The sequence below is a fragment of the Podarcis vaucheri genome (genome assembly GCF_965113315.1).
Source record: "Podarcis vaucheri genome assembly, chromosome: 8".
Lineage (NCBI taxonomy): Eukaryota > Metazoa > Chordata > Lepidosauria > Squamata > Lacertidae > Podarcis > Podarcis vaucheri.
The window spans coordinates 88,864,585-88,888,215 of NC_138766.1; the positions used below are offsets into that span (position 1 = coordinate 88,864,585).

At 46.5% G+C, this 23,631-nt stretch overlaps 1 protein-coding gene across 10 annotated transcripts in view; it reads right to left on the reverse strand.

Annotated features, from left to right (window-relative positions):
• Positions 1-23,631, reverse strand: part of SLC45A4 (solute carrier family 45 member 4) — a 117,671-nt gene that overhangs the window by 76,005 nt on the left and 18,035 nt on the right. For 3 of the 10 annotated variants that reach the window (XM_082235629.1, XM_082235621.1, XM_082235623.1), the window contains one exon: positions 18,065-18,125. The gene's annotated coding sequence lies outside the window, so the exon portion shown is untranslated. Of the gene's footprint in view, positions 1-4,795; positions 4,815-10,124; positions 10,261-15,102; positions 15,148-15,509; positions 15,696-18,064; positions 18,126-23,631 lie in introns of those variants that run through there. The other 7 variants (XM_082235628.1, XM_082235624.1, XM_082235625.1 and 4 more) reach the window with 6 other exon arrangements.

Genomic DNA, 23,631 nt, shown 5'->3' on the forward strand with positions numbered 1-23,631 from the left:
AGAGTTTTCAGGAAATTAACTGCCAGGGTGGTCAGCTTCACAGTTCTGGAACACAGCACCGAGTGACTGAACCACAGCATACTGGAAGCTGGCCAGGGCACAGCGATCAGATAAAACCAAAGGCAAGAATGGGAGAAATTAAGTGCACAGACCATCTTCATGAGGTTTGTCTTTAAATTCGCCCCCCCTCCAGTTATTTGGCACTTGATAATGGACTTGTTTTGAAGTCACTGGGCTTTTCTGTTTTTCGTTTAATGAGCCAGCAGTGCGTGCAACAGAAGGCTGGCCAGCTGAAGAGGGAAAATATGCAGGGTCAGCAAAACACGAGTGTCATATTCGGCTACAAAAACATTACTGTTCCCCTTTAAACAAAGGCAGACAAGTTAAAGGAGACTCCAGCAAAAAACTTCACTTCTCACCCCTACTGAAAAATCAGTACAATTTTATACTGATCACCACGTCAAAGAAACTTTTAATACTTTTATGCTACAACCAGGAGTACATGGAGGTTGCCATCAAATGGTATGAACCAAACTACACAAAGGATGATCTGGGGTGGTCCTTCTTGGAGTTCACACTGAACTTTGGAGGCACATTTGCAGCTACTATCCCAAAGTGCAGTGTGAGATGAGGTTCTGAGGATCCTAGATTTGAGGCAGGAAGCAAGGGACTCATCATGTTCACCACACAGGGAAGGACACCTTCCACAACGAAACAAATTTGTGGATCCCAATATCTGAAATGTGCAAGCCAAATTTATGTCTAGAAGCCTTTGGCTAGCACAAGCACTTTGAGGCTTCAAACTGCGTGTCTTTTCTTCCTCACATTCTCTATGTAGCTAGGGAACCGAACATCCTGCATTTGGAGTTTTAAAACATTACTTCTACACCAACCTTATTATATTGGCCTTCCTCCCCCATATCACATTTTTAAACCTTGAGAACCAGCCCAGAGCATAGATCTCTAACATGCTTTTAGCTGTCAGTAATGGAACGCTTAATATCCATTTGCTGACAGTGTCAGCTGGCAATCTTTAGCGCATCAGCTGCTCTTACTCAGAAAACTCCCCAAAGGTCAAGTTGGAACATTATTATTATTATTATTAATTATTATTATTAAAGTCAATTGCACGCTGTTCCTGGGTGCAATGAAGAAGGCCTTTCTCCAGCTATACTCAACTGCATGGACTTCCATGTCACCTAGGACTACCAGCTAAGTGTTTAAATACAAAACTGCCTTAAATCTACGGCAATGAGAGTGAGGCATCTATCAATGATGATCGGTCAAGTTACCTTCACGTCCGAGGGAGTAACAGTATTCGGACCACAGAGGGGCAAGTCAAGGAGCGTAGAAGACAGCAGGAAGCCCAGGAAAATTATATTTGGAACAGAGAACATTACACAGTAGTTAGGGCAAAAGATCAGGCCAGAGGAAGCAGCCTGAGCAGGGAAGGCAACCTGGGGGGAAGTGAACATAACTAGCACTTGAAGGTGTGAGGAAAGCTCAAGCTCCAATTTGGAATAATTAAACACTTTTTTTGGGTCTGCAGGCCTTTAAGCATACATAATAGTATGTAAGTTTATATGCCTCCAGGTTAGTCATTATCGCATGCTAATTACAAAGCAAGCAACTACAATGACATAACCATGCGAGGATTTAAATTGCAACTAAATCTGGAAGCCATAACCTGAGGGTAAGTGCAGTAGGCCCTCCATTTTGACAGAGATCGCTCGGGTTCCCCCACAAAAGCAAATTCTGGCTTCACAGTATCCAGAGCCTCTGGATTGTGTTCAAGGGTTTAACCGCTGAGGCTTGTTGACTAGAAGTTTTAATCACCAGAGAGCCCGATCGTCTCCAAAGAATATGATCTAAGATTAGAATTAGTGCAAATTATGGAACAAGGTAGCTTGCCTGATTGTACACCACAATTCCTCTTGGCAGAGGCCCCACCACTCAAATTCTGAGCAGTGCCAAGCACACTGTTGACATTAAGGTTTTAATTAGCATCAGTACGTGAAAAGCTAATCATCATCGCTTTTGCAAGGTTTCCTCCCCAAATCTGAGACCTACTGGTATATTATGGGAAATTGAGGTGTTTTGTTTTCCAGCCTACACGCTCAACAAAAACATACGGTAAAGCCCTCCTCCTCTGACGTTTCAGCCTATGGGTGGGGAAACAGCATGCTGTGGTTTTTCTTCCACCTAGAAAAGCATCTCCCTGCTTGCAGAAGACTAGCATACCAAAGGGAAGAGCTAGATTTAAATCTTTCTCACACAAGCTAGACCTTCCACAGGGAGATAGTTATAACATGGAGGACCCAACAGATTAGACCAACTTGGCACAAGAGTATACGTTTACAGTGGTAACTCGGTTTACGAACTTAATCCGTTCTGGAAGTCCGTTCTTCAACTGAAACCGTTTTTAAACCGAGGTGCACTTTCCCTAATGAGGCCTCCCACCGCCAGTGCTCTTCCACTGTTCAGCTTCCGTTTTGAGACCAAGGTAAAGTTCGCAAACCGGGAAACTACTTCCGGATTTGCAAAGTTCATAAACCGAATAGTTTGTAAACAGGGCTGTTCTTAAACCAAGGTACCACTGTATTCGCTGGGACCAAAGTGGCAACAGCTTATTGATACATTTCCTTTAACAAAACCAGTCCATATAGACAAACCTAGTAAAGGTGAATATTTGCTTATTTTTAGAAAGCTATCTGTGTTCTATTAAACTTATTTCCAATGGGGATTATAGGTACGGGCCATTGGGAATAACTTGCACAATAGTGTGTTACTAACAATTTTAAAAATGGGGTTCACAACATAGGATTTTCATGAAAACTCCCCGTTGCTAACATTCTACCAATTATGCAAATTCCACATACTCTGGCTTTGTGGTAACTGTAAGGGTCAAACTAGATTTCAGTGTGGGAATTATTTCCAAAGTGTGTCACTTCCAGAGGCATGCTGAGATACAAAAGACCAACATCTTCTGTGCCTTCTATTCACATTAAAAACAAAACAAAAACTGGCACACTTAACGCAACTTTGAAGTCACGTCTTGTTTGGAACTCATTTGAAATCTTTCCCAGCAATTAAGAAGTGTTTGTGCGATCACTATGCTATTTTAAAAAAGCTACACCAGCTGGTTAGCTGGAGAATTAGTACAACCAAGCTCCACACTTTCCAAAATTATTTGCCATGCTTCACTTGCTGAAGCTTAAATACTTCACTGCAGAATTCCTCACACCTGTAAATACGATTAGGTAACGGTAACGGTACCCCTGACAGGTCCAGTCGCGTATGACTCTGGGGTTGCGTGCTCATCTCGCTCTATAGGCCGAGGGAGCCGGCGTTTGTCCACAGACAGCTTCCGGGTCATGTGGCCAGAATGACTAAGTCGCTTCTGGCGAACTAGAGCAGTGCACGGAAACGCCGTTTACCTCCCTGCAGGAGCGGTACCTATTTATCTACTTGCACTTGATGTGCTTTTGAACTGCTGGGTGGGCAGGTGCAGGGACAGAATGACGGGAGCTCACCCCATTGCGGGGATTCAAACTGCTGACCTTCCGATCGGCAAGCCCTAGGCTCTGTGGTTTAGACCACAGCGCCACCCGCTCCCTAGAAATACGATTAGACTGATGCTCAAATTTAAACTGCTATAGAAACACCACAAAGATATCACCAAAAATATACCCACCAGTGGCTGACTCCAGTGTTTGAAATTAGCCAGGCGCCAGGCGCATTTTGCACCTGGCGTTTGACCACTTGCAACCAAGTGAAGATGCCTGGTGTCAGGATGGCGCCTGACATCTCCACAATCTGGAGGTGCACGCCTGGGGATCATACCCCGGCTGTTTTCACACACCAGTACCAACCACATCCTGTAAAATTCTCTCAGTTACATTTGATCTGCACCTGTGAAATGGATTTCTGGAACCAAAATGCTTTTTTTCCCGCAGCCTGAGAAGGAGCAGTCACCATTAACAAAAAACGGGTTAGCATAGGCATATGTGTGACCTGTCCCTGGATCAAGTGACTTTACTTCTTTCAGTTCTCAAAGCTCTTAAGGTTAGCTCAAGGTTGTCATCCGAACTAGCCAGATGTTTAACTGAGACTCATTCTCAGTCAGTCCATCATTTTAAAAAATAACACGTCTTGCCCAAAAATGTCAACAAGACATTCCATTTTGGCGACTGAAACCTTGATTTAAGGAGCTATTGGGCACCTAGCTTATATATCTGAGTTTTTAACACTGCTGCCTACGTAGCACTAATCTATGTGTCAGGGGATGTAGGGTGTTGTCATCGGAACATTTTCTGTAACGGTGATCCTGGCCGACCGGCCATGACTGAATGTAACATCTTGTTTACTCCCTGGATTTTCTTGAAGAAGCAAGATGGAATTTCAAATATGTGAAGCCTTGTAGCATATGATGTGGGCAGGAGTATATGCAAGGAGACAAGTGATCCAAGGGGAATGCAATTAGGCCAGCTCCAATCTAATCAGCCTGGCTTTCAAAATACATCTGACAGCTTCCAAAAGATGAGGCTACACACTGCAGCTGTGATTGAACTGAAACAGGGCAGGACTAGGCAAATTGCCCCCTGGCTTGAAAAGTTTCAGTGACCAGAACCTTGCAGCAGGTTAGCTTATTTGTGGCAGGGAAGCTCTGCTTCCTTCCAACACGCAGTCCACAACAGCCCATCTCTATAGTGCAACCAAGAGTCAGGTTAACGAACTAGCAGAATGGAACTGTACTTGCCAGAACCGTTACCATCCTCATCCCAAAGAGCCCTACCAACGATGGCCTGCCTGAAGTTCGAGCAGGGATGCTTTTAGCTTCTGATGACTCCCGTAACAGAAAACATTAGGATTCTAAAGTTCCATGACATCATAATGTTAATGGAAGCAGCTTTCAGGGAACAGCCAAGCGATCGACATCAGATTTATGCAGGGCTTCTGCTGGGAGGGACTGCAAGCGAAGGATGAAATGCTTTGACGACAGTTCTCATGGATGCCCTATGCATTCAAAGCGAGCATGCATGCAAGAGAAGAACTCTAAACTTTTTCTACGTATTTGCTTCCCCTTTGAGCCTTCCCTTGTGCACTTCAAAATACACCACAGATCAATGAAGCCTCCCTGTGACCCCTTTCGTCTATTGATTTGCTTGAATTTAGACCCAGAACAAGGGCAAGTCCTGCCAAACCATAAGAAATTGCGGGTGGCTGGAAGGTGCTTAACATGCACCTAAGAAATTTGGAATATTTCCCAATTCATATATGCAGACATACAGGAAATTATTGTTAAATCGAAAGATGGATTTTTAACATACGTGGCATTAAGAGATAAATATCAGCTATTGGATGTAACCCAATGGCAATATTTGCAGCTACAACATTCTATTAACAACATTCTATTTCAGTTTCTGAGATGCTTGAGATACTAGAACAAGTGGCTAAATACTTTTTTTAAAAAAAGTGATTACCTTTTGTTTATATTTGTTATCAATAAATCAATTTGAGATGCAGATGTTAAGAAATGAATGGAATAAAGAATTGGAGGTTCCTATGCTGCCTCGACAACGGTAGTGTTTTAACTTCTATAGCAAGGCTGTCAGTGGACCTGAGTTATACAACAGAAAATAATATTTAGAATTTATTGGACACTATGTTTACATAGAAAAGAACTATCTAAAACAGCATTTTGTTGGATTATGTAATAACAGCATTATGTAATAAGCATAATGCTTCTTTAAAACACATGTTTCTAACAATGCCTTACACTTACTAAGTTTTGGGAGAAAATAATGGGTTAATGTAAGTATAACTGTGTGAAAAAGGCTAAATTTTTCATACGACAATATTCTTTTGAACCATGCACCTACTACATGGATTTTGAGAAATGGACAATGGATTCTCTGTACCCTTAATCTGGCCAAAAGACTGGTATTGCTGCATTGGAAAGATAAATATACAACTCTGTTCATTCAATGTGTTGAAGACCTGACTAGTGGACTGCTTATAGACAGACTTTGCATAGACAAGTATAATGAACTTTGGAATGCATTCATATAAAATACCGTAGATTAAAAATTGTAATTGTTAACCGTTTACAATTGTTATAGTGAAATACCACATTTGGTTGTTTTGTTTTTAAATAGCAACTTATATGTAAAAAAGAGATACATACATGCACTGAATTATTTTTAAAGTCATTAAAATGTATTTTAAAATTATTGAACACTGCACTTCTAAGGGCTTCTTCAAATGTTAGCTTTTTAGTGTGTGCCTGATATAGCATATCTAAACACAAAGTGTTGGTTAAAACCAGGTATTTTATATATGGACAATATAAATAACACTTGTCCAAGATCAAGGCTTGATTACAGCATGTCAGAGATTCTAACCATACTTGCATGCAAAATTAGTGTTTTGTGAGCTGTCAAAGTTAAAAGCTAGTTTCAGTATAACTTAACTCACTGTACTTTAAAGAACTGTAGCCACAGCAGTCTGTAGCAGCAAATGCAAGTATTGTGGCACCTTGGACAAGGAACCTGGATTGTTGAGTCAGGATAGCATACCAATGAAAGGCTACATGAAGCAGATGGAGGGGAGACATTAAATCTGAAATACAGGAGGGAACAATGGTTGACGAAGGGCGGGTCTACACTGGTCGGCTATAACGTCAAAAATACGTTATAAAATGTGACACCAGAGGGCGCTGCAGAGTAGTGACCTGTCAGCAATGGGAAATTGCATTGAGATATATATAACTTTTTTCATGGCCTTTAACAGCGTTTTTATAGATCAGTGTAGATCCAGCCCAAGTGAGAAATAAAAATAATAGGTAATAGCCGGTTATATGCAATAGGGCTTTCGGTCCCTCTTCTTCCCCCTCCAGTTCCCGTGCTCCAAAAGTTCTGCTAGCTTTTGGAGCAGAACTAGGAGGCCAAAGAGAGGTGTAGGTTTTGAAGAAGTCCCTTTGTGGAAGCAGACACCTGCTGGTGCAACACAGGATCACACCCAGTGGGTATGCAGAGAGCACATCATAGAAGAAACAAAACAAAAATCCTGCTTTATACCAAGTCAGATCACTGGTCCATATAGATTAATATTGTCAACATGGACTGGCAGCAGCCCTCCAGGGTTTCAGGCAGGAGTCCAGCCCAACATGGAGGCACCAGGGAGTGAACTTGGGACCTTTTGCATGCAGAGCATAAGCTATGGCTCTTCCCCATGCTGACAACTGGTAGTGTCAAGCATGGACACGATTCAAACTCTTGCATTAGAGTTACAGTTATGCCGAGTAGCAGAAACAAGACTGGTCAAGTACACCAATGTGATCACCATCTAGTAGATCGTTCACACAATGCCACACATCAGAAACTGGCTAAGTTTATGGCAAATGAAGATTAGCTACATGAGATGCTTTCCCCCCTGTTTCCATCTGCAAGTTTAAAAGCCAAGCACGGGGCCAGTAAAAGCACAAAAAAGGCCATGTTATGCAGTCAATCAAAGTCCACAATCAAGCTTGGCAGGGCAATGCCTGTGGCTGCCAAGCCAATGACATCTTCTCCTAGGATAAACAAACATCTTTTTTCCAAGACCTTGGCAATGGCCCCAGACCTTGGGGTGAACTTCAGTCCTTCAGCCAGCCAAGTGGATGGAATGCAGGGTGTAAGAAGTCAAGAAGGATCACTCTGCAAGACAGGTCTGATGAAAAAAGGGCCACGAAAGGGAGCTTGGCTAAGCATCTGAGTATCTTAATATGCAAAAGGGGAACTGCTTAATTTAAAAGGGAGGCCGAGCACATATGAGGTATAAATAGTGCCAGCTTCTCCAACTACATTGGGCTTTAACAACTTAAGCTTTTATCCTGGCATTTGCCAAATTCCTAGCAGAGCTTACGTTAAAGTAGTCTCCATAAAGAGATCTTGAAGTACTCTTCGCTGGTAATCATAGCCCCAAATCCTTGGAAAGTGAACATGAACTCTAGAAGCTGCTATAAACTCCTCACCTTGCTCCCTTCACACGGGATGGTTCAAACTATGAATACTCGCCACTCTGGCTTTGCACCATTTTATGTTCTAAAGCCAAAGCTAATTAGGCAAGGAGAGAAAGTAATTCACCCGTAGAACCATTTGTCTCAGGGAGTTGGTGAAATCTGCATTTTTAAGGAACAGTCCCTGAACTACCCTGTAAAGGGCCGAGCTGCGTTAAGTTACCCTCGGAAATTATATAAAAATGGAGGCTCGGTAATAAATCAGCTAAAAACAGAAAAAAGTGCTAAACCTCCGCAATCTTCTTGAAGCCTGACGTATGAATAAATCCAAACACAATGCACTCAAATCAGAGAGCGAACAACACGGTGAGAGGGCCACGTGGTGAACAAAGCCAAGTAAAAACACTTGCAGAAACACAGGATTATTCGTTCCTGCTGCCTCTTCTGCTTGAATAAGTAGTCTGAATTGTGAAGCATGCACAACAGCAGCAGTCTATATAAGCTAGGTTTATGCCTGGTTTCAGGCTCCTTCACTGTGTAAGCAACAGCTGAAAAACTATGATGTAACCTTCCCCTGAGTTTGCAAGAAGGGAGTTGTACAGCTGAGGCAATATTATATTAAGCTACAATGCCAGATGAACTCTCTGAAAGAAATGTCGAGTGCAAATGCAATATTTGGAGTGTGCCCGTCGTGGCAGAACTAACGCCATGCATTGCATAAGATTTCAGATTCAATCACTGACATCCCCAGTGAAAGAATCTCAGGTAGCAAAGCGGGGGGAAAGACCCCGGCCCGAGATTGAAGAGAGATGTTGACAGCCAGCTGTTAAAAGGGGGCTAGAGAGACCAGTGACCTGACAGTGTCAGACCCGGCCAACACTTGCAGCAGAATGAGATGGTAAATTTGTGAGTTGGAATGTACCACTTCAGGACGCAAGTGCGGGGGTGTGCATGCAAACCCCATTTCTAAGAATAACTGCACATAAAAGCTCCCTTAAGTAGAAAACTACCATGCAGATAACAGAAATTATCCCCAGTTGCTCCCCGATTTTTATATTTTGTTAATGTGCTGCTGCAGCATTCAAAACCGATCCCTCATCCCTGGCAATCTCAAATCGTACCATGTATTCTATCATCTCAGAATTCTGTCTCATTTTTCTGAACGTGTAAACCAAAGCATCTATGTATTTGCATCCCTGCCTGACTTATCAGCCTTTTTCCCGACTGCCGGAGCCTCTCTCAAGCCATGTCCCTGGAACGACTGCTTGAGAAAAACAACCAATGCCCACTAGATGAAAACTGTGCTCCTGAAAGCCCCAGCCCAATGTTTATTTCCAAGACAACAGCTGCTGCTGCTGCTGCTGCTACCTTTAAGTGCCTGCATTTCGGCATCAGCGTTTGTCATCTTTTTGGCAGCGGCCCCAGTAAAAAGTAGCCCTGAATAGCATAAATGAAGCTCGAAATACTTCACTCTTTGTTGTAAAGAACAAGATTGCTCAGAAACCATAAACTGCACAATTTTCCCTTTGGAGTTCCGAGCCCGTTCCTGAAGGAAGATTGGTTCTGAAGTGTTCATTACAAATGAGCTATTCATTTAAAGGCATAGTGCCCCAATTGTGCAGCCTCACACAAAAAAGCACGGACTCTTAGACCAAAGGCTTGCGATTTTGCTACAGTTCTCACCAGCAAGGCTATCTTGGTCTATGAAGCAACTGTGGGCAGAATAATATGTACCCGGCAGAGCAGAGTGCACATATAAACACACTAACCGAATGCTGTGTAGCAAGTATGACAGCTTACGAATCTCCCCCGCCTCCCAGTTATCAGACTGTTTAGAGATACACTCACCCTTCTGTTTCAAAGCCAAGCCAATATCCGCCCACTTGCGCCGAAAGCAAGCAGCAGAAGATGCGGCTGATTTTCAGCAAATGTTACCAGCAGTGCTTAAGCCAGGCAGTGCAATGCGATACAGATCATAATCAGACAGATAATTATGCCAGAGCAGAGTGCCGTGCAAGCCATTTTAAATGTATACATTTTCAGAAGTTAAATGGCAGTAAAAGGATAACACCATTAGCGCTACAACTCTAGGTAACGGACAGTTTGCAAGTGGGCATCCACATACCTTTGTAGACCAAACCCTCAGTTTGGGTATCAGTCAACACAGTACGCACAAGAGCCAAGCATTGCTGCTGAGCTTCTTTGCAGATCCTGCTCCTCTTAACAGGCAAGCTAGCTAATCAGCCTCTCAATCCACGTGCACCACCAGATTCGCTCCTTTTAGTTCCTCTAAAGCTGGAATCACTGACAACACCAACGAAAATAACGGGTGAAGGATCTGATATAAGGATAACATGCAGTTAAAGCGTTATGGACTGTGGAGATAGTTATCAAGAAAACAAATTGCATTTTTCCAGGAGCAGCCTCAAGGTCAACCATGCCTCCCCCCCCCCAACACCGAGAAGAAATTTCTCTTTAAATACACTTCAGCCATGCCTAAATAACTCAATATATTTCATGTGGCTTTGGGTACAACATTCCAAACAATATCTGAGAGATCTTTGACACACACACACAAAAATTACTTTTGCATTTTTAGGTCTGGAATGCCTGCTTTCAGAAGTCCTATGCAGTTAACTGTGTTTGCATCTGTAACATAACTTTACACAGGCTACTGCTGCATATTTATAATACGGGGGCAAAGAATTTCACCCCCGTTGGGGTCAAACCACAAATATGCAAACTGAAGCACTTTACCTGATCAGCAAAATGAATTGAACATTTGCATTACAGGCAAATTGACACAAAACAGGATTGATTGCTGGGTTTATAGATGACACCCAGTTTAAGCTTCTGCTCCCTCCTACCAGACCTGCCCAACCCCAACAAAATTTTGTCACGCAGGGAAGGTCCCCAACACTGAAAGGGAAAACCCAATGCCTATTCTGGGTGCAACAGCTACAGTGGGGCTGGCCCATTAGGCTACATCTGGAACAGCTCAGCTGGTACAGCATGAGACTCTTAATCTCAGGGTTGTGGGTTTGAGCCCCACGTTGGGCAAAGAATTCTTGCATTGCAGGGGGCTGGACTAGAAGACCCTCGTGGTCCCTTCCAACTCTACAATTCTATGATTTAATGACCCACAAGCCACATCTCCTCATAAAGCTAATGCATACCAAAAGCTGCCCTCCAAGTCTCCCCCAGTAGATATAATAATAAATATAATAATAAATATAATAATAATAATAATAATAATAATAATAATAATAATTTATTATTTATACCCCGCCCATCTGGCTGAGTTTCCCCAGCCACTCTGGGCGGCTCCCAATCGAGTGTTAAAAACAGTACAGCATTAAATATTAAAAACTTCCCTGAACAGGGCTGCCTTCAGATGTCTTTTAAAGATAGGATAGCTGCTTATTTCCTTCACACCTGAAGGGTGTTCCACAGGGTGGGTACCACTACCAAGAACGCCAATGAGGGAACCACCAGAAGGCCCTCAGAGCTGGACCTCAGTGTCCGGGCAGAACGATGGGGGTGGAGACACTCCTTCAGGTATACAGGACCGAGGCCATTTAGGACTTTAAAGGTCAACACCAACACTTTGAATTGTGCTCGGAAACGTACTGGGAGCTAATGTAGGTCTTTCAACACCGGTGTTATGTGGTCCCGGTTGCCAGTCACCAGTCTAGCTGCCGCATTCTGGATTAATAGCAGTCTCTGGGTCACCTTCAAAGGTAGCCCCACGTAGAGCGCATTGCAGTAGTCCAAGCGGGAGGTAACTAGAGCATGCACCACTCTGGCGAGACAGTCTGCGGGCAGGTAGGGTCTCAGCCTGCGTACCAGATGGAGCTGGTAAACAGCCGCCCTGGACACAGATGCCTCTCAGGATGGCAAAAAATCCCTCTCTCATGCTTTGCTACCTCCTCCTATAATCACCCTGTTTGGTCACCTACAGGACACTCCACACACCAGCAGTTCTTTACCTGCAACACTTTTCTCCCCTTCCACTTCTCTGGCTTTCCGCACCCCTCTTGTTCTTGCACCCCAAACCCTTCCCCCTTTGCCACAAGTCACCGCAACCTTCTCTGTGATTCTTTCCCACCCTGCATTCTGCCCTAGAAGTCTGTTCTAGTTGCTGACTCAAGCACTACAAGGAGCAAAGTTCCTCCCTCATTTCACTCTCTTTTCCAGGATCGACACATTTATTTGCTTCTTGCTTCTTCCCTTTTCTCCCCGTTGCACATCCTTCTTTAGAAAGAAACTCCTTGCCTCAAACCCCAAGACCTTTGCCCACACTTAACCCATCCTGCCTCCTCAACCTGACCTTGCAGAGATAAGAATCTCTTCTCTCAAGTTCTCTTACAGCCCCTTCAGCACCTGATTTTTCTAGGGTCGGTTTTCTCACCCCTTCCATGAGCCACACACAGATCCCAACATGTGATCTCTTCTCTTACCTTATCAGGCAGCCTTATGATCTCCACCCACCCCCACTTATTTCCTACCATCAACCAACACACTTGGACACGCAACAAACTATTTGCTTCTGCAGTTATTTCTCACTCAACCGCTGGGATTTTCTGCTCACCTTTTTGAACTCTCTTGAAGAACATCTCAAGAACAGTTCAAAAAAATGTGTCTTCCCTCTTTTGCACAGGCTGTCTTCTTGCATCCCCTACCAAACCCAATTCTCTCCCTTGTCCCCAAACCCTGCCTCTCAAACTCACCCGCCCCCTTTCTGCCTTATCCTCCTCTCCAACAACACTCCAGTCTTTCTTCTTCTGAAGCCCATTTGCTTGAATCTGCTGTTCAAAGAATTGCAGAGCTGGAAAGGACCCCAAGGGTCATCTAGTCCAACCCCCTACTTGTATCTTTCGCTTCCAAGTCAATGTACACACTCCAGGCTTCCTCTGCCCTGTGTTGGCAGACCAACTCTGCGTTACAAAGATGCCTCCAAACACGAAGGATAGCGACATCAACCCCGACATGTGGGAATCTCTTACAGACAACCTCAGTGCCTAGAGACAGAGGTTGTGCAGCCACAGCAGTGACCAGAGGAGGAATGACCTCTGGGAGGAGCGCAGAAGGAAGGAACGCCGTGGTGCAACTGCAGCAGCACAACCAGACGCCTTCATCTGCCCCAGCTGCAACAAAACATGTCCTTCCTGTATCGGTTTCTACAGCCACAACAGGATCTGTAACTCACCAAAGGCACAATCCTCCAACAACAAGAATCCCTCAGTCACACAACAGCCTCTGCATTCCTCCAACTCCCACCCAGAGACACACACACACACACACCCTACTCAAATACACGCACCTTTCCATAAAAATGCCCCCTCCCCAGCCATGAAATCCTCTTTCAAGGCAAATCCCCTAAGACACTCCTTTGTGTGTTTCCTTTTGGGTCCCTTCCTCCACCACTCTATTTCTCAAGGAGTTCTGATCCCTAAGCCCACCCTGATGTGGGCTTGGTTCCCGGAATTGCTCTGCTGGTCTGAAAGATATATATTTTAGAAAACCACAAATCAGGCAGCGTTTAGATTAACTGGTTTGTGGCAGGGAATGATTGGTAAATCTGCACGGGGTTATGGAGCTGTCAGCCACATCAAGGCACCCAAAAACTCTTCTCACTCATTCTTTTTATTCCTTATGTTCACATGCCACTTTCTCCCCAAGGTGACATAAATGTGGTTCTTAGGATGTCTCCCATCCAGTGACTAACCAGGGGTCAGCAAACTTTTTCAGCAGGTGGCTGGTCCACTGTCCCTCAGACCTTGTGGGGGGCCGGACTACATTTTTTTTTGGGGGGAAACGAATTTCTATGCCCCACAAATAACCCAGAGATGCATTTTAAATAAAAGGACACATTCTACTCATGTAAAAACACGCTGGTTCCCAGACCGTCTGTGGGCTGGATTTAGAAGGTGATTTGGCCGGATCTGGCCCCCGGGGATTAGTTTGTCTTCCCATGGACTAAACCCAAACCTGGTTAGCTTCAACCAAGGTGGTGGCCTCATGTGTCTTCACACCAAATTCCAGGACCTACTTGTTTGGTTCTCATATTCCAAGAGCACATTTTTTTGGGGCTGCTGGCTGCTCTTAGGCCTTGCTTGTGGGTTCCCTACAACCACCAGACAGACCAAGATCGAAAACAAAATACCGGGCAAGATTTTCGTACTACATTTATATCCCACCTTTTCTCCAAAGAGCTCAAGGTGGCATCCCTTTCTCCAATTTAATCCTCACAGCATTCCTGTGAGGTAGTTTGGGAAGGTAGTGACTGACCCAAAGTTACAGAGATACATCAGCTGAGGGGGGATTTGAACCCGGTCTCCCAGACCCAACACTCTAACCGCTAACCCCATCAACACAAGGCAACTTGCAAGGCTAGAATACACATCGAAAACAAATCCTAAATATTGCTTTATTTTTTTTCCAAAATGGAGCCAAGCACATACTTGAATAAATTTGTTCTCAGGAGTTTAGATTACCTCTGCATAGAACCCACAAGTTCAGAATCACTCTACCCCTGATATTCTGGTATTCTTCAGCCATTTTACCTACAACAGCTGAGTAAAACCTCCAGGGGCAGAGGCACTGTACCTCCAAATGCCACCTGTTTCAGGGTGGGGCATTCAGCAGCAGGGAAAGCTGTAAAACCTTATAAGACTGCTATGGGGGGCAAACAACACAGAAGACTGCTGTAGCTGGACCACTCCCATGTGCAGGTGTGTGTCAGGGACGTGGGACAAAAGCGTTGTGTGGATGGTGCATCTCAAGGAAACACCCCACCCCAGGCAGTCTGTTCCGACGTGCAGGTGTCAGGGACACGGACAGAAGAGTCATGTGGATGGCGTGCCATTGCCATCCCTGCCTCGGGGAAACCCTCCACTCCAAACCACCTGCCCCTACACACAGATGCGTGTTATAGTCACGGGTCAGAAGGGCCGTTTTGACGGCGCGCCTGTGCTCTCCCTCCCTCACAAACACCTCCTACCCCTCCCGGCAGCCCGTTCCGACGTGCAGGTGCGTGTCAGGGTCGCGGGTCAGAAGGGTCGTGTGGACCGCGCGCCTCCCCTCCCGCCCACGGCTGGTACCTGCTCCTGCCGGAGCGCGCTGCTCTGCCGGGGCCGCGCTCTTCCGCAACCCCTCCCGCAAGAACACCTCGTACCCCTCCCGGCAGCCCATTCCGACGTGCAGGTGCGTGTCAGGGTCGCGGGTCAGAAGGGCCGTGTGGACCGCGCTCTTCCGCAACCCCTCCCGCAAGAACACCTCGTACCCCTCCCGGCGGCCCGTTCCGACGTGCAGGTGCGTGTCAGGGTCGCGGGTCAGAAGGGCCGTGGGGACTGCGCTCTTCCGCAATCCCTCCCGCAGGAACACCTCGTACCCCTCCCGGCAGCCCGTTCCGACGTGCATGTGCGTGTCAGGGTCGCGGGTCAGAAGGGTCGTGTGGACCGCGCGCGCCTCCCCTCCCGCCCGCGGCCCTCCCCTCCGCGGCCGGTACCTGCTCCTGCCGGAGCGCGCTGCTCTGCCGGGGCCCGGCTGCTCCCCCTCGCAGGGGCGGGCTGCTTGCTGCGCCGGGCTGCTCCGCTGGGGCCGGGTCCTGTCCGGTCACGGTCCGGGGTCGGGGTCGCGGGCGGGTCGGCCGGGCGTCGGGCTCTATCACGGCGACCGGGCGGAGGCGGCAGCGGGCTCCGAAGCGGGCGGCGCAGGCGGGCGCTTTATACCCTCGGCTCCTCGGAAACCGTCTCCGCGCAACGCTTCCGCTTCCGCCCCTCCCTCGCGCCCGCCCGCCTCATGAATATGCAAATCGGGGCGAGCGAGGAGGGGGGCGCCTGAGGAGCGAAGGGCGAGAGAAAGAGGGAGGGGAGGCGGCCAGCCAATGAGGGGGAGGGCAGGGCTCCCCCCCCCCGCAGCGCGCCGATTGGCTACGCTCGCAAGGAAATGGAACGCGCGCACCGCGAAGGTGGGAGAACCTGCAGAGCCCAGTGACGCTGCTGCAGCGCTGTGAGCGCAACGCCTGGGCAAAAGATGGGGGGGGGGGCTGCTGGAAGGGCGCCTGCTAGGAATCAGAGGGAGGGAGGGGGGGCATGGCGAGAGTTAATGGCGGGGGCGAGTGGCAGGAATCGCGAAGCACCTTGAAGGGGCAGGGAATGCTCGGCGGGGGATGCAGAGGCAAGCGCTGCATGCGCGCCCCGGGGGAGACTTAGAATGGGTTGCATTCTGTCCTGGGCAAAAGGTGCGTGGAAGGATCCCCGGCATTGCACGTTTTGCGTGTGCAGATAGGTGCCGGCTTGTTTGCAGCCGGTGCGCGCGCTGAAAAACAAGCCCCGCCGAGCGCAGTGGTGCATAACTCCCAAGCAGCCTCAGAATGCTGATTATTTCTTCCCTAAAGTTAAGCTGGCTTTAAAAATAACAAACGCCCTTCTCTAAAGCCCTTCTGCACATGATGGATGGTGGAAAAGAAATCCTACACATGTCTGCACTTGCCTGGCTTGGAACTGATCCGCCTAGAATGCTTTCTAGCAGGTGCCTTTCATATGGCAGAGGTTTATTTGCTCATTCTCCGTATGGGCAAAAAACTCTTCTCCCACGGAACTCAGATCTGCATACACAAAGTAATGCCAACAGCCCCATGAAGTAGGCATGGCTGAGAGGGACCCTGCCTTACCCAAGGAATCTGGAATTTGGTACAATGTAGTCAATGTAGGTTAAACCACAGAGCCTAGGACTTGCCGATCAGAAGGTTGGCGGTTCGAATCCCCGCAACGGGGTGAGCTCCCATTGCTCAGTCCTGCTCCTGCCAACCTAGCAGTTCAAAAGCACATCAAAGTGCAAGTAGATAAATAGGTACCACTCCGGCGGGAAGGTAAACGGCGTTTCCTTGCTCTGCTCTAGTTCGCCAGAAGCGGCTTAGTCATGCTGGCCACATGACGGCTCCCTCAGCCAGTAAAGCAAGATGAGCGCCACAACCCCAGAGTCGGTCACGACTGGACCTAATGGTCAAGGGTCCCTTTACCTTTTTAGTCAACAACACCATAGTAGGGAATCCTGGAAAATGGACTTTAAAAAAGAAAAGAAAAACACAGCTGCTGAAAACAGTGACAAGCAATTGACAATGAAATATAATTAAGCTACCAAGAAGAAAAGAAAATGAGCCTATTAAAGTTAGTTGGGAAATAGCAAGAAGCAATCAGAAAAACATACCATCCATCAGATTCTCCGGAAACTCCCCCCCCCATGTGTTTTAGGGAAGGTTATTCTACAAATTATGAATTACAGTGTTGGATGAGACTCTTGAGAGTCCCATGGACTGCAAGAAGATCAAACCTATCCATTCTTAAGGAAATCAGCCCTGAGTGCTCACTGGAAGGACAGATTCTGAAGCTGAGGCTCCAATACTTTGGCCACCTCATGAGAAGAGAAGACTCCCTGGAAAAGACCCTGATGTTGGGAGAGTTGGAGGGCACAAGGAGAAGGGGAAGACAGAGGACGAGATGGTGGGACAGTGTTCTCGAAGCTACCAGTTTGACCAAACTCCGGGAGGCAGTGGAAGACAGAAGTGCCTGGCGTGCTCTGGTCCATGGGGTCACGAAGAGTCGGACATGACTAAACAACTAAACAACAACATTCTACAAACAAAGTCACAGTACAGAAAAGTCTATACCGTAGTTACTGATGAGTGTAGGCATGCAGTACATCCTAGTGCAAGGGCTCCCAATTAGTACTGCAGACTCCCTGTTCTTCAAAAGCCAAGCCGTGGACCCCCTACTTTTGAAAATGTTGATATCTCTGTGGCAGTTTTTGTTATGTGAACGGTGCCACCGTACCCTTCAACATGTCCCAGTGCAAAGTCAGGTCACACAACTTCTGGGCCGTGCTCCTGCAAGAGTCCCGTGCCCATGTGAGAGCATGGCGCCCAAAATGGGATGTCCCAGACAGTGGCCAGTTATGTGCCACGGGCCCCCTTGGTGGGTTACGGGGACCCCCTGTGGTCCACAGACCAATTGGGATCCACTGTGCACAACCAATCTCTGTGGGTTGTCATAAGGCTCTTACCTTGCTCAGATGTAATGCGCTGCAGCAAGCCTTGAGCTCACACGTCCCTCCTCCAGTGTGCCTGCAAGGAAGATTTGAGAAGCTGAAACTTTCATATTTTTTTTAATTAACTGCATCATGCTGTGTTGTCTGAAGCTCAACAAACACCGCTCGGTTCTATGAGTACTGAAAACAAGTCCCCTGCAAACCATAGTTTATGACGCCGGCTTGTTCTCAGTGATCATTGCTAAGACTGACTCTAGTTTAGGGTTTGGACAACACAGTAAACTTTGGTTCATCTAAAATGGGAACGCATGCTTTACAGAACCACCTGTTTCCGTGGGAGAAAATTCGAAAGCTGTAGCTCCAAGCCACAGAGCTCACAATAATCAGTTGTCTCTCATTATCTTCAGTCTTGTGACTTTTCCAAGAAATGAGTTAACCAGTTTGGGCAGCCTCAAGGCAAAATCTTCAGCTAAGTGGTGGGCACCCAAATTATCTGAGTAGTTAAAAATGCCACTAAGTTTTTGTTGTGGCTAAAATCTACCCACAGCTTTGAAAAACTCACTCTCTTTTTCTCTCTGGTCATAGCCTGAGTCAACCAATGAAGTATTCAGATTTGCAATTTCATGCTATACCCACAAGGATTTTGTGTCAGATCTTCTTTATATATTACCGGGATGGGCAGTTGTCAAACCAAATAGAATTGTAGAGTTGGAAGGGACTCTGAGGGTCATCTAGTCCAACCCCAGGAGTACAGGAATCTCAGCTAATGCACCCATGGCAGATGACCATCCAACCTCTGCTTAAAAACACCTCCAGTGAAGGGAAGTCCACCAGCTTCCAATAGAGTCCACAAGATTTAACCATCAAGGCAATGTTCTCCGGTCCTTGGTGATCCTACCAAATAATATTTTATTTTCTTAAAAGCATTTCTAAACTGCTTAATGTTTCAAATCTCTGAAGTGGTATGCAAAATACAAACATAAAAACAGTAGAATAAAATTTGAGGGTTGAAAGTTCTGCTGAGAGTAGACCCATTGAAATTAACTATGTTTTTATATATGCTGGAAGCCGCCCAGAGTGGCTGGGGCACAAATAATAGATTATTACTACTACTAATACTACTATGAGTGTAAGTCATGTCTATTAACTTCAGTTGGTCTACTCTTAGTAGGCCTGGTATATGGATACAACCCAGAGATGATAATAAGAATCTACTAATAAAAAGAGTCAAATTTTAATGGTCAGGGAAAACCTGGTTAATCTTTACAAGACGTCCAGAGCAATTGTATTTATTTAAAAGCATCTTAATCCAGGTAGAGTTGAGAAGTTAGCCGGTTTTATTCACAGAGAGATGAAAGAAACATTTTAATGTCAATTTTCAGTGAACAGGTAAATAAAGTCACACATCTTAAAAGACTTGTTCCTGAAACCCCTGGTAGCAGCACATCTGGAAATCTCACAAAACTGGAAGAGGTTGGAGAATCTATTTGTAGCCGATACTCCAGAATGTGGTAGTTCGCATTTGTCAGAGCTGCTACCAGGTCCCAGCTCACTTAGGACCACGCCACACAGCGTCCACTTTAAAAGAGTCTTTATTGAGTTACAGGGTTCATTTCCGAACTGCAGCGTGCAGCTCTACGCCTTCTGCTCTAGGTCGGCGAAGACCCGTCTGAGTCTCCGCCTCTTGCACACCAGCTTAATACCCTAGCCTTGCTCCACCTCCTACGTCTCTCTCTACGTCTCTGGGTCCCTCTGCCCCCCTGGGTCTCCTCCCTCCTTGACTCTTCCGAGGCTGAGGACCCCCCGGAGCCTTCTGCCTCCTTGCGGCGGGCTTTGGGACCTGGCTCACTCTCCGGGCTGCTTACTGCACCAGCTTCCGCTGCATTTGAACTTGGCGCGCGCGCCCAACCCTCTACCTTCCTCTTAACCGTTTCCTCACTCCCTGATGTGGGCGTGACTGGTCCTGACTCATGTCCTCCCTCCTGCTGAAAGCCTCCGGAACCTGATGCCTGGTCCCCTCTCTCCCCGCTGCTCCCAGCTGGGCACGTTGGTCCCGATTTCCAGCTGCTGCTCTCTGGATTCCTCTCTGCCCCCTTCTTCCTGGTGTGTCCCCCTTCTTTCCCCCCTTGCTCTGACCACTGGGGCTCCTTTCTGGGAATCCTCTGACTCACTGGAAAGGCTCGGGGATCTCGGGTCGTCATCATCACTCATCCTTCCTTCATCTTCCTCCCCCTCGCTCTCTGTTTCCTCCCTTTCCTGCGTCTCTGCTCCTGAACCCCTGACAGCATTGAATGAAAAGCAAAGCGATTCAGAAAAGAAAGGGGTGAGACAGACAAAAATAGATTTACTGAGGTATGGTCCCCTTGCCTCCAGTTTGCCGGCTTCAGACACAGATGGCAGAACCCCATCATCTCAAATCTTATTCTGGTGTGCTGTGTCAGTAGCAGGAGTACTTGGAATGCATTTTCCGATAACGTGCTCCCTATAATATTTGTGACACTGTAGTGTTGTTAAATACGTGTTTATTGGTTGGAAAACTTAATAAAAAAATACCATTTAGGTATTTTGTGATAAACATTTCCTTGGAAGTTCCTTTGTGTGGCCTGAAAGGTGGATTTGAAATGCTTTACTTAATAAATAAAGACAGGAGATTCACGAGAGCTGATTATTTCCCATAGTTCTTACCAATAAAGTAAGGATGCAAGTCCACTCCACATACCCCTAGCAGGAAGAAAAGGGAAAATTCCACTACTTCCTAAAGTAAATAGTTTGCCAGGACACATTCTCTTGATCACAGGGGTTAATAAGTAATGAATCGAGTGTCTGGTGCTTTGGTGGCTATTGTCTGGCAAAACCCAGAGGACTTGTGTCAAGGTGTGCTTTTGAGGCACCGTAAGAAAGGATACACAAAGCCAATGTCTTGTTCTAACTCGGAAACAGCTGTGTGTCAGGCTTGGGAATAGGGCACCAATGCAAGCTTCCAAGTCCTGCTCTCAGTGGCGTAGCGTGGGTTGTCAGCACCCGGGGCAAGGCAAGTAATTTGCGCCCCCTAACCCGTGGATTTGCGCCCCCTAACCCTAACCCCCAGATGGTGCGCCCGGTGCGCCCGGCCCCCCCCTGCACCCCCACGCTACGCCACTGCCTGCTCTTCCATATTTTCAAGATCCACAGTACAGATCAACATTTGTGATGGCTGCTTTTTTTCATATCTAATAAACAGCCAGAGACATAAGTACTCTGGGCAGCGGGGAAGACATTGAGTGGTCTATATCAGGTTGTGTATCTGGAACATAGGAAGTTTCCTTATAGTAGGTGAGACCATTGGCTCGCCTCGCTCGATAATGTTTGCATTGACCTGTAGTGTTAACCTTGAAAATGAAGGAGAGAAAAGTGGGATGGCCATCTCTGCAGCTAGAAAGCAAGGAATGGCCAGAGAGATTTTGAGCCGTGCCTTGTGTTTGCCCTAGGTTTCCAAGTTTCCTAAAACTGGTCCAGGAACACAAAGGTTTAAGGAGGTGAAGAGCTAACTATGGCATGTTTATTATTAGCAAAAGCGTGGAGGGGGGGAAACACACACACTTGCCATCTGGGAGATTCTGGAGAAAGGAAATGTGGAATATTAAGTTAATGAGGAAGATTACTAGCTTATAAGCCTTTATGGAGAGGAAGGAGGAAATAGCTTTTTTAACATACCATTTCCAACAATCATTACATAACTTCTTAGCTTATACAATATTTTAGACTTCCGTCAACAACTTCTGAAGATTTTCCGTTCTTCAGCACTTGTTCTGCATTTCTTAATTTCTCTATTACTTTTAATTATCATTAACTAATAGTTCTCTTTATAGTCTTCCTTGCAATATTTCAAATAGTCCTCCTTACAGAACTTCTTGCAGTCCTACTAGCGTAATCTGTTTATTACAACTGCTTTTCAAATAATTCAAATATTTACTCCAGTCTTCTAAGAATCTCTGATCCCGCAGATTTCGAATCCTTCCTGTTAATTTATCTAATGAACTAATTCTGCATGTTAGCCTTGTTTAATATGCTTTGGCTTCAACTTTTTGAAAATACAAAAAAGCACTTGAACCCTTTGCAGCTGAATTTGCTAGCCAACTCCAATGAAATACATTGGGTGGCTATAGAAGAGGATTAGACAAATTCATGGAGGGCAAAGCGTTTGATGGTTCCTGGTTGTGATGGCTGTGTAACCTTCTTCCACTGCTGGAGGCAGAAATACCTCTGAATTCCATTCCAGTGGTTGGGATTCGCAAGTGGGCAGAGATCTGTTGCTCCCAGGACCTCCTTGCAGGCTTCCCAGAGGCACCCATGGGTCACTGGGAGAACGGAATGGTGGACTGGGTGGGACTTTGCCTGGTCCAGTAGAGTGTCTTCTTATGCTCTTATGCCCTGTGCTTGGTAGAATGATGTGGAAGTCTCGTCCACCATGTTTCATCACAAGCAGTCACAAAATGTTGAAAACGTGACCCTTAAAAACCCATGAAGCTGCCTTATATCAAGTCAGAACCACCGTCCTTGTTAGGATATAGTTCCGTTCCACCTTAAAAGGGTACAGGCATGACGTTTGTGTGTCACATGCCTGTTTACTTCCAGCACTTGCTGGGAACTTCCGTTTGTATCTAGCTTTTGTGTTACTGCTGTTTTGCTGGACACAAAGGGAAGCAGACATGTTTTCCTTTGTTCCTGAACTATGCTGAATAAAGTGCTGTACATTATGCTGTAAGGTAAAGGGACCCCTGACCATTAGGTCCAGTCGTGACCGACTCTGGGGTTGCGGCGCTCATCTTCCTTTATTGGCCGAGGGAGCCGGCGTACAGCTTCCGGGTCATGTGGCCAGCATGACTAAGCCGCTTCTGGCGAACCAGAGCAGCGCACGGAAACGCCGTTTACCTTCCCGACGGAGTGGTACCTATTTATCTACTTGCACTTTGATGTGCTTTCGAACTGCTAGGTTGGAAGGAGCAGGACTGAGCAAGGGAACTCGCCCGGTTGCTGGGATTCGAACCGCCGACCTTCTGATCGGCAAGTCCTAGGCTCTGTGGTTTAACCTACATTGACTACATTGTACCAAATTCCAGATTTCTTGGGTAAGGCAGGGTCCCTCTCAGCCATGCCTACTTCATGGGGCTGTTGGCATTACTTTGTGTATGCAGATCAGAGTTACGTAGGAGAAGAGTTTTTTGCCCATACGGAGAATGAGCAAATAAGCCTCTGCCATATGAAGGCACCTGCTAGAATGCCGACTCTGGGGTTGCGGCGCTCATCTTGCTTTATTGGCCGAGGGAGCCGGCGTACAGCTTCCGGGTCATGTGGCCAGCATGACTAAGCTGCTTCTGGCGAACCAGAGCAGCGCACGGAAACGCCATTTACCTTCCCACTGGAGCGGCACCTATTTATCTACTTGCACTACTGCTAGGTTGGCAGGAGCAGGGACCAAGCAACGGGAGCTCACCCCATTGCAGGGATTCGAACCGCCAACCTTCTGATTGGCAAGTCCTAGGCTCTGTGGTTTAACCCACAGCGCCACCCACGTCCCTACATTATGCTGTACATTATGCTTA